This window comes from Amblyraja radiata, chromosome 28 (genome assembly GCF_010909765.2).
Source record: "Amblyraja radiata isolate CabotCenter1 chromosome 28, sAmbRad1.1.pri, whole genome shotgun sequence".
NCBI classification, from domain to species: domain Eukaryota; kingdom Metazoa; phylum Chordata; class Chondrichthyes; order Rajiformes; family Rajidae; genus Amblyraja; species Amblyraja radiata.
The window spans coordinates 25,933,091-25,951,016 of NC_045983.1; the positions used below are offsets into that span (position 1 = coordinate 25,933,091).

General features: G+C 44.6%; 1 protein-coding gene and 2 non-coding genes across 3 annotated transcripts in view; 2 read left to right on the top strand and 1 right to left on the bottom strand.

Annotated features, from left to right (window-relative positions):
- The window catches only part of caln1 (calneuron 1), a 281,363-nt gene that overhangs the window by 124,372 nt on the left and 139,065 nt on the right, over window positions 1-17,926 (top strand). The gene's annotated exons all lie outside the window — the stretch shown is intronic.
- On the bottom strand, window positions 8,766-8,957 carry LOC116989227. The gene has a single exon (XR_004416187.1). It is a non-coding gene; the product is annotated as a U2 spliceosomal RNA (small nuclear RNA).
- Window positions 15,082-15,273, top strand: LOC116989233. The gene has a single exon (XR_004416191.1). It is a non-coding gene; the product is annotated as a U2 spliceosomal RNA (small nuclear RNA).

A 17,926-nucleotide genomic window follows, 5' to 3' on the forward strand; every position in this document is an offset into this window, starting at 1 on the left:
GAAAATTCAAGCAAGCTTGAATTTCTCCGAGAGTGACTTGTGCACTTGTGGTTGAACATTGAAACATTATATGGACGTAGTGGCCAGTGCGATATCCGTAATAACTCTTGCGTTTACCGTGGGAACTCCTGCGAACGGTGAACCCGGTAGCTGGACAGAGGGGACAGAAGGTGAGTAATCTGGAATGAACATGCTGGTCGTTCTCTGCCCACACGATCTCTACGGAGCTTCCAGGCTGTTTATATATAAAAGAGCATTCCAAAAGTGTCTCACCAGCAATCTGCAGCCTTCAAGAGGTCTTTTTAAATGAAGTGCTTATTTCCAATGTCTGGTAAGTTTCGGTAGAATTGCCACCAGCGTTTAGAGAATATGTATGTACCTGTGATTTTGTCCTATTTTTTTTCTAATACTCATTAAATCAACGGGAGACTAAAAGTGGCATTTAGATAAACAAAGTTGCAGCCTTGGCGAATATCGATGCTATTATCTTTATGTAAACTGTGAGGGTTCGCAGCTCCCACAATGCGTCTGACGAGTTATACCAATGTAATTTGGCACAAGCTGGTTTAATTGTGGGAAAAACTCTTCAAAGCCCTTCCAAGACGGAGGAATTCCCCAGAAAGTAGCTCGTTTTCTTTTGTAGAACTTTCCTCTGTCAACGCATAGATCTACAGTTAGGGAACCAACTGCCGGTACTGATGTATTTGAGTGTTTCAGGGAATTTCCTCTGATTATTTTCAAGCTTTGTCCATCTCTTTTGAACTCATTTGATTCGATACTATTTGATTTTGGAATGGTGGTTACTTATTATATAAATTATGTGACCTATTTTCTGTTCCTATGATTCTCTAAGTACTTTGTTTATAAATTCTGAACTCGTGAATTCGAGATTTCAGTGGTTTTCTGTATGCGGCTCACTCAGATACACTTGGCACAAACCGGCTTTTCCCATTTGGACCGTATAAGCCGTTTACAATCGCGTTGGACTCACTACATTTCTATGATCTGTAATCGTTTAACATTGAGTATAAACGATTATATTTAATACTCGGAATGCATATTGATTTTAGCGATGCCATATAACTTTCTCTGTATGTGAAGGGAACGATCGCTTCTAGTATGTTTACACCTCTCTGTAAAACATCCATTCTTAAAAAGGTGGTCTCAATATCGCCAATGGAACATGTGTCAATGTGTCAAAGCACTTGTAATGCTTGTCTAAAAAAAAGTGACATCATTTGTGCCACGTGATGATTTAACAACACTTCACAGTTCACAATGTTCATTCAAGATTTAACGGGAAAGCTCGGGAGACGGACAAGTCACTCGCACAAATAACAGAAATGCTGAGTACCCGTGGGAACTCTTTATCTACCCCCCGTTATATCGTGTGATATCGTGCTAGACCACGACCACTTCACTATGGTTACATCTTGCGTCAAGTCGCCCCGTGAGAAAGGCCTATTACAGTGCATGAGACCCAGGTTCGATCCTGACCACGGGTGCTTGTCTGTATGGAGTTTGTACGTTCTCCTTGTGACCGTGTGGGTTTTTTCCGGGATCTTCCATTTCCTGCCACACTCTAAAAACATATAAGTATGTAGGCTGATTGGCTTGGTATAATTGTAAATGATCCCTAGTGTGTGTAGGATAGTGTTATTGTGTGGGGAGCACTGGTCGACTCGTTGGGCTAAAGGGCCTGTTTCTGCGCTGTATCTCTAAACTAAACTAAACTAAGACAGAAAAAAGGCCATTCCACCCAGAGTCTATGCCAGCCCACAGAGCAATCCCACCCCCCTCTGATATCATCGTAATCTATTATCTCTCACATGCTCTTTAACAGCGATTACCCTCCCCCCACCCCAACAATTCTCCCACAAGTTACCAACACATTCGAGGTACTTTTCAGTAACCATCAGGCTGTGTAGGAAGGAACTGCAGATGCTGGTTTAAACCAAAGATAGACAGAAAATGCTGGAGTAACTCAGCGGGACAGGCAACACCTACCAAGCAATTAACCTACCAAGTTGAACATCTTGTTGATGTGGAAGGAAACTGGAACTCCAGGAGTAAATCTTGATTAGTATGGGTGTCAGGGGTTATGGGGAGAAGGCAGGTTAGGAGGGAGAGATAGATCAGCCATGATTGAATGGCAGAGTAGACTTGATGGGCCGAATGGCCTAATTCTACTCCTATTTCCTATGACCTTATGAAAGCCCACAAGTCACAGGGAGAATGAACAAACTTCACACAGTTGGATGCTCAAATGCAGTGATAAGGTGCAGCCCTTGTATCTATCTTTCTTTTGTACACTCAAGGGACGAGCTCCACCGGCTGAGCCAACATTTAATTGCCTGTTCCCTATTGCCCTTGAGAAGGTGGTGGTGAGTTGCCTTCTTAAACTGTTGCAGTCACCGTGGTCCAGGATTTTGAAGATGAAGGAACAATGAGATATTTCCAAGTCAGGATGACGTGTGGCTTGGATGGCAACTTCCAGGCAGTGGTGTCCCCATGTGTTTTTTGCCCTGACTCTTTCAGCCAGTAGAGGTGATGCATTTGGAAGGTGCTGTCTGAGGAATCTTGGTGACTTGTTGAAATGCAGCCTGTAGATGGTACTGTGTGTCATTGGAGGTGAGCGAATGGTTGTAGATGGGGTGCCTATCAAGTGGGCTGCTATATCCTGCATGGTGTCAAACCTCTTGAGTGTTGTTGAAGCTGCACTTTCCTCAGGCAAGCAGAGAGTGGTCCATCACTCTCTTGACTTGAGCCTTTTGATTTTTGGACAAGGTTTGAGGAATCAGAAGATGGAGGAGTTAGTAAGCATTCAGGTAGAGCAGGCATTGAAGAAAGCTAATGGCATGTTGGCCTTCATTGCAAGAGGATTTGAGTTTAGGAGCAAGGAGGTTCTACCTGGAGTTCTTGCTATTGAGGGAGCAGCGTAGGTTCACCAGGTTAATTCCCGGGATGGTGGGACTGACATATGAGGAAAGAATGGGTCATCTGGGCTTGTATTCACTGGAATTTAGAAGGACGAGTGGGAATCTTATAGAAGCATATAACATTCGTAAAGGCTTGGGCAGGCTAGATACAGGAAAAATGTTCCACATTTTGGGGGAGTACAGAACCAGGGGTCACAGTTTAAGAATAAGAGGTAGGCCATTTAGGACTGAGATGAGGAAAAACATTTTGACCCAGAGAATTGTGAATCTGTGGAATTCTCTGCCACAGAAGGCAGTGGAGACCAATTCATTGGATGTTTTCAAGAGAGATTTAGCTCTTTGGGCTAACGGAATCAAGGGATATGGGGAAAAAGCAGGTACGGGGTACTGATTTTGGATGATCAGCCATGATCATATTGAATGGCGGTGCTGGCTCAAAGGGCAGAATAGCCTATGCCTGCACCTATTTTCTATGTTTCTATGTGTCTATGAGTTACTCACTGCAGGGTTTCTAGCCCCTGACCTGCTCTTGTAGCCACATTAAATATATTTATAACTACTCCGTGCCTCAGAGTCATAGCATGGAAAGAGGCTTTTCGGTCCTACTTGCTCATGCCAACCAACATGTCCCATCTACACTCGTCCCACCTGCCTGCCTTAGGCCCATATTCCTTTAAACCAATCCGAACCATGTACCTGTCTAAACGTTGTGCTGGTATCTGCATCAACTACCTCCTCCGGCAGCTTGTTCTTTACACTCACCGACCCTTTCTATAAAAAAAGTTGCCCCTCAGGTTCCTATTAAATCTCCCCCCCCCCCCCCCCCCCCCCCCATGTCCCCTGGTTCTCGATTTCCCCTACTCTGGGCAAGAGACTGTGCTTTTACCCAATCTACTGCTCTCATGATTTTGTACACCTCTAGAAGATCATCCTTATATTCCTGCGCTCCAAGGAATAGAGTTCAAGCCTACTCAACCTCTCCCTATAGACCAGACTCTTGAGCCCTGGCAACATCCTCGTAAATCTTCTCTGCCCCCTTTCCAGCTGCCAACATCATTCCTACAACATGGTTTCAGCTTCTGGTTATTGATGTAGATGGTGTAGAATTCAATGATGGCAAGGCTAATGAATGTCTGGGAGTGATAGATGGATTTTCTCTTGTTCGGTATCACCATTACTAGGCAGTGTAGCACAAATGTTTCTTGCCACATATCATCCCAGGCCTGGATATGGTCCAGGTCCTGCCACATTTGGTTGTGGGATGCTTCATTGTCTGAGGAGATGTGCGTGGTGTTGCACTTGTGCAATAGTCAGCAAACATCCCTACTTCGGACCTCATGGTTGAATGAATGGCATCGATGATGCAGCTGAAAAACGGTTGGGTCTAGGACACCAACTGGAGGAACTCCTACAGAGATTTCCTGTGGCTGAGATGATTGACCTCCAGCCCATCGTATCTGTCTTTCTTTGAGATAAGTCTGATTCCAACGAGTGGCGGTTTTGCCCCCTGATACTCATTGACTCCAGTTTATCCAAGACTTCTTAAGGCCATCCTCCACCAAATATTGCTTCAACATCAAGGGCAGTTACCCTCACTGCCTCTGGATTTCTCAACTCTATTGTCTACATTTCGACTAAGTCTGCAATGGGTTCAGGAGTTCCGTGTCTTTGGCACAACCCGAACTGAGCTTCTGCGAGTAGTTTGTTGCTAAGTGTCACTTGACAGTGCTGTCGGTTATACCATCCATCACTTGCTGTTGATCGAGTGCGGGTGCTTTAATACCATCTATAATAATCTCCCTACAATCTTGGTTGATAACAACAACAAACACGTGCTTTCAGTTGCGCACACGGTGGCATCATCACTTCACATGCACGTGATTCCTTTACAAATTCAGAATCATCACCATCCTATCACCAACTTTCCCTTTTATTTCTCCTCTTCTTTCTCCCTTTCTACACCTTAAAACTCCTTATCACTAATACTTCCCATGGGTCTAGAACATGGAACAGTACTGCAGGGGAACAGGTCCTTCGGCCCACAATATCTGTCCGAACATGATGCCAAGACCAACTCTTATCTGCCCGCATATAATCCATATCTCTCCCTTTCCTGCATATTCATGTGCCTATCCAAAAGCTTCTTAAATGCCACTATTGTACTTGCTGCAACCACCACCCCAGCGGTATGTTCCAGCACCCACCATCCGCTGTGTAAACAACTCGCCCCACACATTTGCTTTAAACGTTGCCCATCTCACCTTAAAGCTCTGGCCTCTAGTGTTTGATATTTCCATCCTGGGATAAATAACTTATTTTATCTTTTGTAACATGTAAGCCAACAATATCTAATATTGTATATTCATAGCTGAAGAACGTTCTCGATCCGAAACGCCACCCCTTCCTACTCTCCAGAGATGCTGCCTGTCCCACTGAGTTATTTTGTGTCTATCTTCAGTGTAAACCAGCATCTGCAGTTCCTTCCGACACAATATCTAATATCCCTTCTCAGCTATAATCCTTGGTGGCATCCAGTTGTTTATTAATTAATTTCAGCAATTATTTTCTCCACTCCAGTATCACTCAACTATTTTCTTCACACTCTGCTGGTGGGAGAATAGTACTAAGTACACCTTTTTACAGATTTTGAAGCAATACTTAATTCTTCTTGGTTTTGGTTTTCTTTCCTAGTTTTAGCAAATATATTATTGGCTTGTCTGCTTCAGTTGTATTGAACGCAAATACCTTCAGTTCTTTACGCAACAGGGAGTGATTCACTTGCTCTGTAGATTTCATATTGAGTTTAAGGGAATAAATAAAGAATATCCAGATAATATTCAGTTTCTCTGATGGACTTGTAGCTAAGGAGATCTTATCTGTGGAAGAGAGTAAAATCAATTAAGCTCAAACAATTTCAGTAAAAATACTTAAAATAATAGCTCAATGTATATTTAATGATACATATTTGTGTTAACTTGCTTTTCCAAAATAAGATAGAATAATACATAATTGACAATTTAAATCACTCGCTGTGGAGGCATCAGCATAAATATCCAGTATATTATTGACTTAGCCACATTATTTTGAGAGAAAGTATTAAGATTAAGCAGAGGAATTGGTGCAGGCAGATAGTGCAGGAAACATAGTAACATAGAAAATAGTAAGATTAAACGAGAACTTACCAGTTTGAAGTTTGATCTGTATTTTATGAGGAGTTACGATGAGGGATTACGTGAAGAACCCGCTCAGTGCGCAGGCGCGGCATACTTCCAAGCAGCGGTGTGGAATCACAGATAGACACAGTTATTTGAAGTAAACATAGTAAAGATAAGGAGACATCAATTTATTAGTTTGATCCATATAATGAGGGTGGGAGCGGAGGGCACGTAATCCCTCATCGTAACTCCTCATAAAATACAGATCAAACTTCAAACTGGTAAGTTCTCGTTTAATCTTACTATTTTACTTCGGAGTCACGTGAGTGACTACGTGAAGACTTCAAAGCTCTGTGATTTCAAACCGTGTAACAGTTCATACTTCACTCGCTGCCGAAGTCATTCGAGGGAGGAAGTATGTTATCGTAATCAACCATGAATCTGTTTGTAAAAACAATAATGGTGTTATTAACAACAACAAGACCAATTGCTACCCCGGGCTTAAATTATATATTTTTTGCAGATTCTTTTTCTGCAAACGATACAGGTTCTGTCAGTGGTTTGTTATAAAAGTTTGGAACGAACCTGACTAGCACGCGGGCTAAAGAATGGATGAAATACTATACTCTGAAATGTACGAATATATCTCGAATGAAGTCTTTTTTATTTTAACAAATTTTTCCATTCTTCTTTAACTACCCTTTTTTTTTTTTTTTTTTTTTGTTGTTGTTTTTGTTTTTTGTTTTTCTTCTCTTTCTTTTCTTTATTTACTTCATCTATCTCTTTAGTTCTATCTAGTTTAAAAAAAAAAAAAAAGGCAAAAAGTATTGGAGACAATGTAATAATAATTGACAATATTATCAATTTAAAAATGTAAGACTGTAATGATGTATTTTGGTTATGTACCTATCTCCAATAAAAAATATTTTCAAAAAAAAAAAAATAAAATAAAAGTTTGGAACGTATACTCCCTAGACCACCCTGCAGTAGCCAGGATGTGGTCCATAGGCTCGTCCATCCTCTTAGTTACTGACGTGGAAGCTGTTCTGGTGGAATAAGATTTTATACACGTTAGTATTTACTCCAGCAACTCCCAGTACCTGCTTGAGCCACTAGAGATAGTTTAGCTCGTCACCCGACCATGAGGTTTCCTGTGGCTGACCCATAAGGCTTTTTCCTCTCCCTCGGTATTCCTTATTGTGTCGATCTCTAAGTGGGTCATGACACATAAAACGTGGTTCAGGTGGGTATGCCCGGAATTTCATGACTGGACCTGATGTTCCTGGTCTGTTCTGTTTGGCCAACCCTTGAATGGGCATGTGACACTATCTGGTGTTATAACCATGTTGTCCCATCGCAGTAGATGGGAGAGCTGGCTCTTTGTGTTGATGTAAGGCCACCAGCATGTCCATCTTCAGGGTAGGCTGTTCCAGGGTGAGTGACCTGGCTGGTGATCATCCCCTAAGGTATGTCAGGATTTCACTGACATCCCAATTTGGGTGTACCTATTTCTGGGGAATGGATTGATATACCTCTCCTGTATCTGATCACCAGTGAGCGGTACCCAAGTTGAGTAGGCTAACAGAACATGTCCTTCATTGTGGTGAAGACCTGCCAGGAGCTCCAGTACAGTTTTTTGTTATAGTTGAATGTGTAATTCCTGTTTTGGAAACAGTGTACCATTTCTTGATGCTCCCCAGGTATGTTCCCTAGGATATGCGACGGAATGCTGTCATCAGGTTGATAGTGCTCCTGATCCAAGCACAGCAATGGTCTTCCCAATTCTGCAATTCTTTTAATGACCATGTCGAGGATCACTGGGAACCCATGCTTGTGGACTTGGTCCACTGTAATTTGCGTAGTACCCGACTGATGAAGCCGTAGTACCTATTGAAGAGGTAGAAGGAAAGGAAAACATAGAGATTAGGTTCCCCCCACCCCTCAATACGCGGGAATGTCTCCATTGCCGCTGCCTTGAGATTGGTTTCATGTGACGTAAGTTAGTACGTGGTGATTTAATTGGATATAAGGAATCGATATCTGGTGTCCATATTGCTTAGTGATTTCAGCAAATATTTTTGGTTTAAATGTATGTTTACAGTATTTAGCTCACCTGATAGGTGAGTTACTGATGGTCAAACATGTTTGACGACATACGGTTTCCAATTGTTAATAAATTGTCCCCTAATATCGATGTTCTCCGCCCAAGTGGTTTGGTATATGCCACCACTGATGTTGTTATCTTATAAACGAACATGCAAATTTGGTGGATTACTGAGCAAATGCTTCACTAGAATTAAGTAAGTTAATATATAACATGTTTAGGTCAATTCATATTGGCATTAAGTATTACAAGCTCAGTAACACATCAGGACACATAAGATGTTACTCAAAACAGGTGGAAGTGTACAACCATAATCCTTCCTGCCGATAAATTCCATGATAACACTACAGATTAATCCATTTGCCCCCATATTACAGGTATGGAGATAGTTTTGAACACTAGTATCTCAGCTCATAGGAAAGGTACAAAGTTCAGTAGCTGGTAATGCTGCTATATCCCAATTACTTTGCCACGTAGTTGATTGGTGGTTAATGCACCATGACTGATAGTCTTAATGAATACCAGATAACAACGTTGTGGATGGTCAACGTAAATATCTGGATATATATTTTGTGCACCGTTCCCAGAGGCACTGCAATACTGGGTCGATGCGTGGAGTGGACGGAGCAAGCCCCTATTCCATCTCCCTGTTCCAAAATTCAATTTAATATATGGTCCCTAGATAAGGGACGTATCAGATTATTAAACTGATAAGAACAGATACTACACTTGATCTTAGCCAAAAGGCCGAGAAGCGATGCAGCTAAAGCTGTATCCAAGGATAGTTTGTCGTTAATATATAGACATGCCATGACGGAATGTTTCTAAGTGTCAGGGCTAGTTGATTCTGGATAACTTTGACTTAAATGCCGCAACGCTCATCATGGTTACTCCATCCAGGTAATTGCGGTATATCCGAAACTTATATGAGAAGGTACTGAATAGTGTGCATCTTCAAGGTCGATGTCTACCATAAAGTATCCTTGGATCCATGGTAGTAGTTACAAATCCCATGAATGGGTATACCTGGTGAAATACTCAAGTGGTTTATCAACGATGGTGCGACATTCACCATCGTGGGAGGGTAGACCACTTGGGGTGCTTGCTGAATTGGTGGCAAGATATTAATTCTATTCCCCTTGTATTTATTTTTTGGTATATAACTACCAAGGGTGATAGCTTCCTAACCAGGCGTGATTCATCCACCCCTTGTTAGTACAACCCTTAACCTTTATGTGATGGTAGGAACCATACTTATCTGTTTTCATTGTTGTTTTCTTCGGTTTCTGGTTCCTTGTTCTTGTAGGGACGACGTTTGTTGGGGGGTGGCACATTTTCCCCTGGGGCCTGCTCTGGGCCGTGGCCTAAAATGCTACAGGTTTGGCATGCAGGCCCCGAGCTTTCACCAGTACCATGAGGTAGACGCCCCTGGTGGACACGTAGAGGTACTGCTGTCTGGTTTAGTGTGGTGCTCATTCCAGACTCTGCCCTCTTGTGCCGAATAGTTTGAACACTTCGTCCAGTTTTTTAGGACTGGTTTGGTAAGTGCCAGGTAGCAGGATCTGTGCTTATGAGGTCGGCGTTCTCATAGTCCTGTTAATTTCATAGATTGAGGGCAGGTTTGTGAGTTCATTTCAGAAGTTATGAGGTATACCGTTGAACAGTAGGGTCAGGTGTTTTGCCATACTACCCTGCCCTTCTGGAATGAGCAGGTGGACATGATAGCCGACGTCAGGGTACCAAATGCATTTTTAAAATATTTAGGTTAAATGCGCTGCTCAATGTATCCCCCAATAATGGCGGGCACTTTGAGTAAATGCAATTTAGGGGAGGCGTGATAAAACCAACGCCTCATGGCTACCTGTCTTGGAGAGGTTTTTTGGAAAAGACAGGTAGTAAGCTGGCCATCAGTTGAGACTGAAAAGCCATCTCGCTAGTGGTGGAGCCACATAGCGGCCACACCCAGCAGCTCTTCCTGATCCTGTACCTCAAGCATACTCCCGATATTGTTCAGCCAGTGACCCCTCTTCATGACCAGCCCAGCCACTGGTCACCCCAAAGCTAACCACACTAAGGAGGAAGCGATGGGCAGTGCCTAGGCACTGTGGAGGGTATGCCTGAACCCTCCAGCGAGACTGCCCCTCACGTAGCGTGTCTCGCAGGAGCTCCTGCTCCAGGAGCCGCTCCAGCGGCTCAGGCGGCTGTCTCTCTCCCATGCGGGTGGAGAGACGTCCCCTCCGACAAGTCGGAAGCCACCGGCCGGATGCCTCTTCGGATGGCTGAACATCCAGCCCGCAGCTCAGGCACTAGCGGGACTGGCTTCGGCGCGGTGTGGGGATAGCGGAACGCCCGGTAAATGTTCCTACCGCCTTCTTCTGGAGCTTTTGTGCCTTGTAGTAGCGAGAGCGCCCCTCAAGCAGCGCGTCTCTCAGGCACCTGCACCGAGAGCCGCTCCAGCGGCTCAGGCGGCTCTCTCTCCCCCCGTGCGGGTGGAGAGACGTCCCGTCCCAAATCGGGAACACCTGCCGGATGCCTCTTCGGGTGGCTATACATCCAGCCCGCTATCGGGCTGGGCTCGGCACGGTGTCGGGGAATAGAGGAACACCGGGTCGCTCCTACCGCCTGTTGCTGCCCCCCTTCCCCCCGACGGGAAACGTTCCTCCTCGAACGGGGGACAGTTTTGTTCCAGAGCCTTTTTCTCTGCCTGTAAAACACAAGCAGAAAAAGGGGGCTCCCCTGTAAAAGAAACCCGACCTCAGGATACTTACCTGACGGTCCGTTTCTCTGTTGCGGGAGTGCCTAGCTCCCGCTGCCGCTGTTGCACTGCTGGCGTAATGCCGCGCCTGCGCACTGAGCGGGTTCTTCACGTAGTCACTCACGTGACTCCGAAGTAAAATAGGTGCAGGAGTAGGCCATTCGGCCCTTCGAGCCAACTCCGCCATTCAATATGATCATGGCTGATCATCCAAAATCGGCACCCCGTTCCTGCTTTCTCCCCATATCCCGAGCTTCCGTTAGCCCTGTATCTCTCTCTTGGAATTTTACCTGTGAAAAAAATGGAGGGGTTTAGATCTACTCCAGATATTTAAGCACATAATCGTGGATGAATCTTAAGGCCAGTATTGAGGGCACTTTCTCTGTTGTAGATCTTGATTTGCCATGAGTTGTTAATGCAAGGCCCAGTCTGCTCTCTGGTGATGTACAAGATTCTGGAGCATGAATTGCAAAAGACCAATACATTCTCTTGATGGCTTGGCAGATTTATCCCTCACTCAACAGAGCTAATGCTGTTGGTTGAAGCATGCATGCAAGTTAGCTTCTATACTGCATTTGCTTATGTCTATACTTCAAAAGTAACATGAACTGTTCTGAAGAAAAATCAAACTGCTGGTGGAAGTCAATGGGTCAGGTAGCAACAGTGGAGGGAAATGGACAGACATGTTTCAGGTTGGGACTCTTCTTTGGACTAATCTGTCACATCTGCCGTCTCATGTCTCCATTTTTTTGGCTGTTCTCTCTTATTCGTTTACTTCAAAAGTGGACATATGGTTCCTGATAATCTGCAGTCATAAAGCTTGAAATGAACTGAACCACATCTCTGAAATCCTTTGCTTCAACGTAGACACTACGAGCATTTTTTTCTGAATGGGTGGGCTCAGATTGACCAATTTCTTTTTTTCCTCTCTGTCTGTCTTGTACCAAAACAGTTTTTTAAGAGTCACTGGCATGCGCAATGTTGCCCTCTGGCATAAATAGGAAGTATCGAAATACTCGTACAAAATATTAATGAGAACCATCTGAACTGGAAGAGATAAAATGAGACCTGCTGCTTTTAGCTGAGAGTTAATTGATAATTTATTTGCAATTCCACTGCAGGCCCCTGGATTAGTGTTCACACGTTGACACACAGCTGAATCTATGCTCATGTTTACTACTTCTGTTTGAACTACAGGATATATGTGGGAGAAGAGAGTCTTTCTGAGGAATAGATAAAACGACTTAGTATTTTTTCCAGGGTGGCAATTAGAATGTACAGTCTCAGTTGTCCGCTGTGTTTGGCAAAAGAAAAATAGAAAGTGAGGGTTTGATTGGTGTCCAGTGTTTGTTTCCAAAAATGTGTGAGGTGTGGGGAGAAAAGATATGTATGGGGGATGGGTCAACACTAACTAAAGACCCGACAAGTTTTCACTTCTCAAGCTTCACAAATGCGAAATGGCCACTTGTAAACACAATCTGATCTGCTGCTCTCCATGGAAGCCAATCTTACAAGAGTTAGACCTGAAGAAAAGATAGGAAAAATGAAAACTGAAATGAAAGAGGGATGGAAACATGAAGGACATTTCAATGACAATTGAATTAGATGTCAGGAGCGAATGATAAGACTTCCCTCAGCACTAGAGGAATAGATCGAGTAGATGCGCAGACTCTGTTGCCCAGAGAAGGGGAATCGAGAACCAGAGGACAAAGGTTTGAGGTGAGGGGGGAAAGATTTAATAGGAACCTGAAGGGTAACCTTTTCATGCAAAGGTGTATGAAACGAGAAGCCAGAGGAGGTAGTTGAGGCAGATATTATAGCAAAATTTCAGAAACATTTAGACGGGTAATGGATAGGACAGGTTTAGAGGGATATGTGCCAAATGCAGGCAAAAGGGCCTAGTGTAGATGGGACATGTTGGCCGGCGTGGGCAAGTTGGGCCGCAGAACCTGTTTCCACGCTATTAGACTCTATGACTCTATGACATTGATTTTACTTCGGAGTCACGTGAGTGACTACGTGAAGAACCCGCTCAGTGCGCAGGCGCGGCATTACGCCAGCAGTGCAACAGCGGCAGCGGGAGCTAGGCACTCCCGCAACAGAGAAACGGACCGTCAGGTGAGTATCCTGAGGTCGGGTTTTCTTTTACAGGGGAGCCCCTTTTTCTGCTTGTGTTTTACAGGCAGAGAAAAAGGCTCTGGAACAAAACTGTCCCCCGTTCGAGGAGGAACGTTTCCCGTCGGGGGGAAGGGGGGCAGCAGCAGGCGGTAGGAGCGACCCGGTGTTCCTCTATTCCCCGACACCGTGCCGAGCCCAGCCCGATAGCGGGCTGGATGTATAGCCACCCGAAGAGGCATCCGGCAGGTGTTCCCGATTTGGGACGGGACGTCTCTCCACCCGCACGGGGGGAGAGAGAGCCGCCTGAGCCGCTGGAGCGGTTCACGGAGCAGGTGCCTGCGAGACGCGCTGCTTGAGGGGCGCTCTCGCTACTACAAGGCACAAAAGCTCCAGAAGAAGGCGGTAGGAACATTTAACCGGGCGTTCCGCTATCCCCACACCGCGCCGAAGCCAGTCCCGCTAGTGCCTGAGCTGCGGGCTGGATGTTCAGCCATCCGAAGAGGCATCCGGCCGGTGGCTTCCGACTTGTCGGAGGGGACGTCTCTCCACCCGCATGGGAGAGAGACAGCCGCCTGAGCCGCTGGAGCGGCTCCTGGAGCAGGAGCTCCTGCGAGACACGCTACGTGAGGGGCAGTCTCGCTGGAGGGTTCAGGCATACCCTCCACAGTGCCTAGGCACTGCCCATCGCTTCCTCCTTAGTGTGGTTAGCTTTGGGGTGACCAGTGGCTGGGCTGGTCATGAAGAGGGGTCACTGGCTGAACAATATCGGGAGTATGCTTGAGGTACAGGATCAGGAAGAGCTGCTGGGTGTGGCCGCTATGTGGCTCCACCACTAGCGAGATGGCTTTTCAGTCTCAACTGATGGCCAGCTTACTACCTGTCTTTTCCAAATAACCTCTCCAAGACAGGTAGCCATGAGGCGTTGGTTTTATCACGCCTCCCCTAAATTGCATTTACTCAAAGTGCCCGCCATTATTGGGGGATACATTGAGCAGCGCATTTAACCTAAATATTTTAAAAATGCATTTCGTACCCTGACGTCGGCTATCATGTCCACCTGCTCATTCCAGAAGGGCAGGATAGTATGGCAAAACACCTGACCCTACTGTTCAACGGTATACCTCATAACTTCTGAAATGAACTCACAAACCTGCCCTCAATCTATGAAATTAACAGGACTATGAGAACGCCGACCTCATAAGCACAGATCCTGCTACCTGGCACTTACCAAACCAGTCCTAAAAAACTGGACGAAGTGTTCAAACTATTCGGCACAAGAGGGCAGAGTCTGGAATGAGCACCACACTAAACCAGACAGCAGTACCTCTACGTGTCCACCAGGGGCGTCTACCTCATGGTACTGGTGAAAGCTCGGGGCCTGCATGCCAAACCTGTAGCATTTTAGGCCACGGCCCAGAGCAGGCCCCAGGGGAAAATGTGCCACCCCCCAACAAACATCGTCCCTACAAGAACAAGGAACCAGAAACCGAAGAAAACAACAATGAAGACAGATAAGTATGGTTCCTACCATCACATAAAGGTTAAGGGTTGTACTAACAAGGGGTGGATGAATCACGCCTGGTTAGGAAGCTATCACTCTTGGTAGTTATATACCAAAAAATAAATACAAGGGGAATAGAATTAATATCTTGCCACCAATTCAGCAAGCACCCCAAGTGGTCTACCCTCCCACGATGGTGAATGTCGCACCATCGTTGATAAACCACTTGAGTATTTCACCAGGTATACCCATTCATGGGATTTGTAACTACTACCATGGATCCAAGGATACTTTATGGTAGACATCGACCTTGAAGATGCACACTATTCAGTACCTTCTCATATAAGTTTCGGATATACCGCAATTACCTGGATGGAGTAACCATGATGAGCGTTGCGGCATTTAAGTCAAAGTTATCCAGAATCAACTAGCCCTGACACTTAGAAACATTCCGTCATGGCATGTCTATATATTAACGACAAACTATCCTTGGATACAGCTTTAGCTGCATCGCTTCTCGGCCTTTTGGCTAAGATCAAGTGTAGTATCTGTTCTTATCAGTTTAATAATCTGATACGTCCCTTATCTAGGGACCATATATTAAATTGAATTTTGGAACAGGGAGATGGAATAGGGGCTTGCTCCGTCCACTCCACGCATCGACCCAGTATTGCAGTGCCTCTGGGAACGGTGCACAAAATATATATCCAGATATTTACGTTGACCATCCACAACGTTGTTATCTGGTATTCATTAAGACTATCAGTCATGGTGCATTAACCACCAATCAACTACGTGGCAAAGTAATTGGGATATAGCAGCATTACCAGCTACTGAACTTTGTACCTTTCCTATGAGCTGAGATACTAGTGTTCAAAACTATCTCCATACCTGTAATATGGGGGCAAATGGATTAATCTGTAGTGTTATCATGGAATTTATCGGCAGGAAGGATTATGGCTGTACACTTCCACCTGTTTTGAGTAACATCTTATGTGTCCTGATGTGTTACTGAGCTTGTAATACTTAATGCCAATATGAATTGACTTAAACATGTTATATATTAACTTACTTAATTCTAGTGAAGCATTTGCTCAGTAATCCACCAAATTTGCATGTTCGTTTATAAGATAACAACATCAGTGGTGGCATATACCAAACCACTTGGGCGGAGAACATCGATATTAGGGGACAATTTATTAACAATTGGAAACCGTATGTCGTCAAACATGTTTGACCATCAGTAATTCACCTATCAGGTGAGCTAAATACTGTAAACATACATTTAAACCAAAAATATTTGCTGAAATCACTAAGCAATATGGACACCAGATATCGATTCCTCATATCCAATTAAATCACCACGTACTAACTTACGTCACATGAAACCAATCTCAAGGCAGCGGCAATGGAGACATTCCCGCGTATTGAGGGGTGGGGGGAACCTAATCTCTATGTTTTCCTTTCCTTCTACCTCTTCAATAGGTACTACGGCTTCATCAGTCGGGTACTACGCAAATTACAGTGGACCAAGTCCACAAGCATGGTTCCCAGTGATCCTCGACATGGTCATTAAAAGAATTGCAGAATTGGGAAGACCATTGCTGTGCTTGGATCAGGAGCACTATCAACCTGATGACAGCATTCCGTCGCATATCCTAGGGAACATACCTGAGGAGCATCAAGAAATGGTACACTGTTTCCAAAACAGGAATTACACATTCAACTATAACAAAAAAACTGTACTGGAGCTCCTGGCAGGTCTTCACCACAATGAAGGACATGTTCTGTTAGCCTACTCAACTTGGGTACCGCTCACTGGTGATCAGATACAGGAGAGGTATATCAATCCATTCCCCAGAAATAGGTACACCCAAATTGGGATGTCAGTGAAATCCTGACATACCTTAGGGGATGATCACCAGCCAGGTCACTCACCCTGGAACAGCCTACCCTGAAGATGGACATGCTGGTGGCCTTACATCAACACAAAGAGCCAGCTCTCCCATCTACTGCGATGGGACAACATGGTTATAACACCAGATAGTGTCACATGCCCATTCAAGGGTTGGCCAAACAGAACAGACCAGGAACATCAGGTCCAGTCATGAAATTCCGGGCATACCCACCTGAACCACGTTTTATGTGTCATGACCCACTTAGAGATCGACACAATAAGGAATACCGAGGGAGAGGAAAAAGCCTTATGGGTCAGCCACAGGAAACCTCATGGTTGGGTGACGAGCTAAACTATCTCTAGTGGCTCAAGCAGGTACTGGGAGTTGCTGGAGTAAATACTAACGTGTATAAAATCTTATTCCACCAGAACAGCTTCCACGTCAGTAACTAAGAGGATGGACGAGCCTATGGACCACATCCTGGCTACTGCAGGGTGGTCTAGGGAGTATACGTTCCAAACTTTTATAACAAACCACTGACAGAACCTGTATCGTTTGCAGAAAAAGAATCTGCAAAAAAATATATAATTTAAGCCCGGGGGAGCAATTGGTCTTGTTGTTGTTAATAACACCATTATTGTTTTTACAAACAGATTCATGGTTGATTACGATAACATACTTCCTCCCTCGAATGACTTCGGCAGCGAGTGAAGTATGAACTGTTACACGGTTTGAAATCACAGAGCTTTGAAGTCTTCACGTAGTCACTCACGTGACTCCGAAGTAAAATAGTAAGATTAAACGAGAACTTACCAGTTTGAAGTTTGATCTGTATTTTATGAGGAGTTACGATGAGGGATTACGTGCCCTCCGCTCCCACCCTCATTATATGGATCAAACTAATAAATTGATGTCTCCTTATCTTTACTATGTTTACTTCAAATAACTGTGTCTATCTGTGATTCCACACCGCTGCTTGGAAGTATGCCGCGCCTGCGCACTGAGCGGGTTCTTCACGTAATCCCTCATCGTAACTCCTCATAAAATACAGATCAAACTTCAAACTGGTAAGTTCTCGTTTAATCTTACTATTTTTGCTCAGAACAGCAAATAGTTATTTTTGAATCAAAAATTGAAGCAGATTTTCCACAATGACTGTGCAAGCAGCTCACGTGATAAAAATGCACATTCCCAGTTTGAGCCTTTCCATCAATAGAACCTGAAATCCATGGCTGGAGTTTGCTACATCCCAATCTATGCTGCCATAGAGTCACAGTCATAGAATGATACAGTGTGAAAATAGGCTTTTCGGCCCCACTTGCCCACACCGACCAACATGTCCGCTACACTAGTCCCACCTGCCTGCGCTAGGTCCATATCCCTCCAAACATGTCCTGTCCATGTACCTGTCTAATTGTTTCTTAAACGTTGGGATAGTCCCAGCCTCAACTACCTC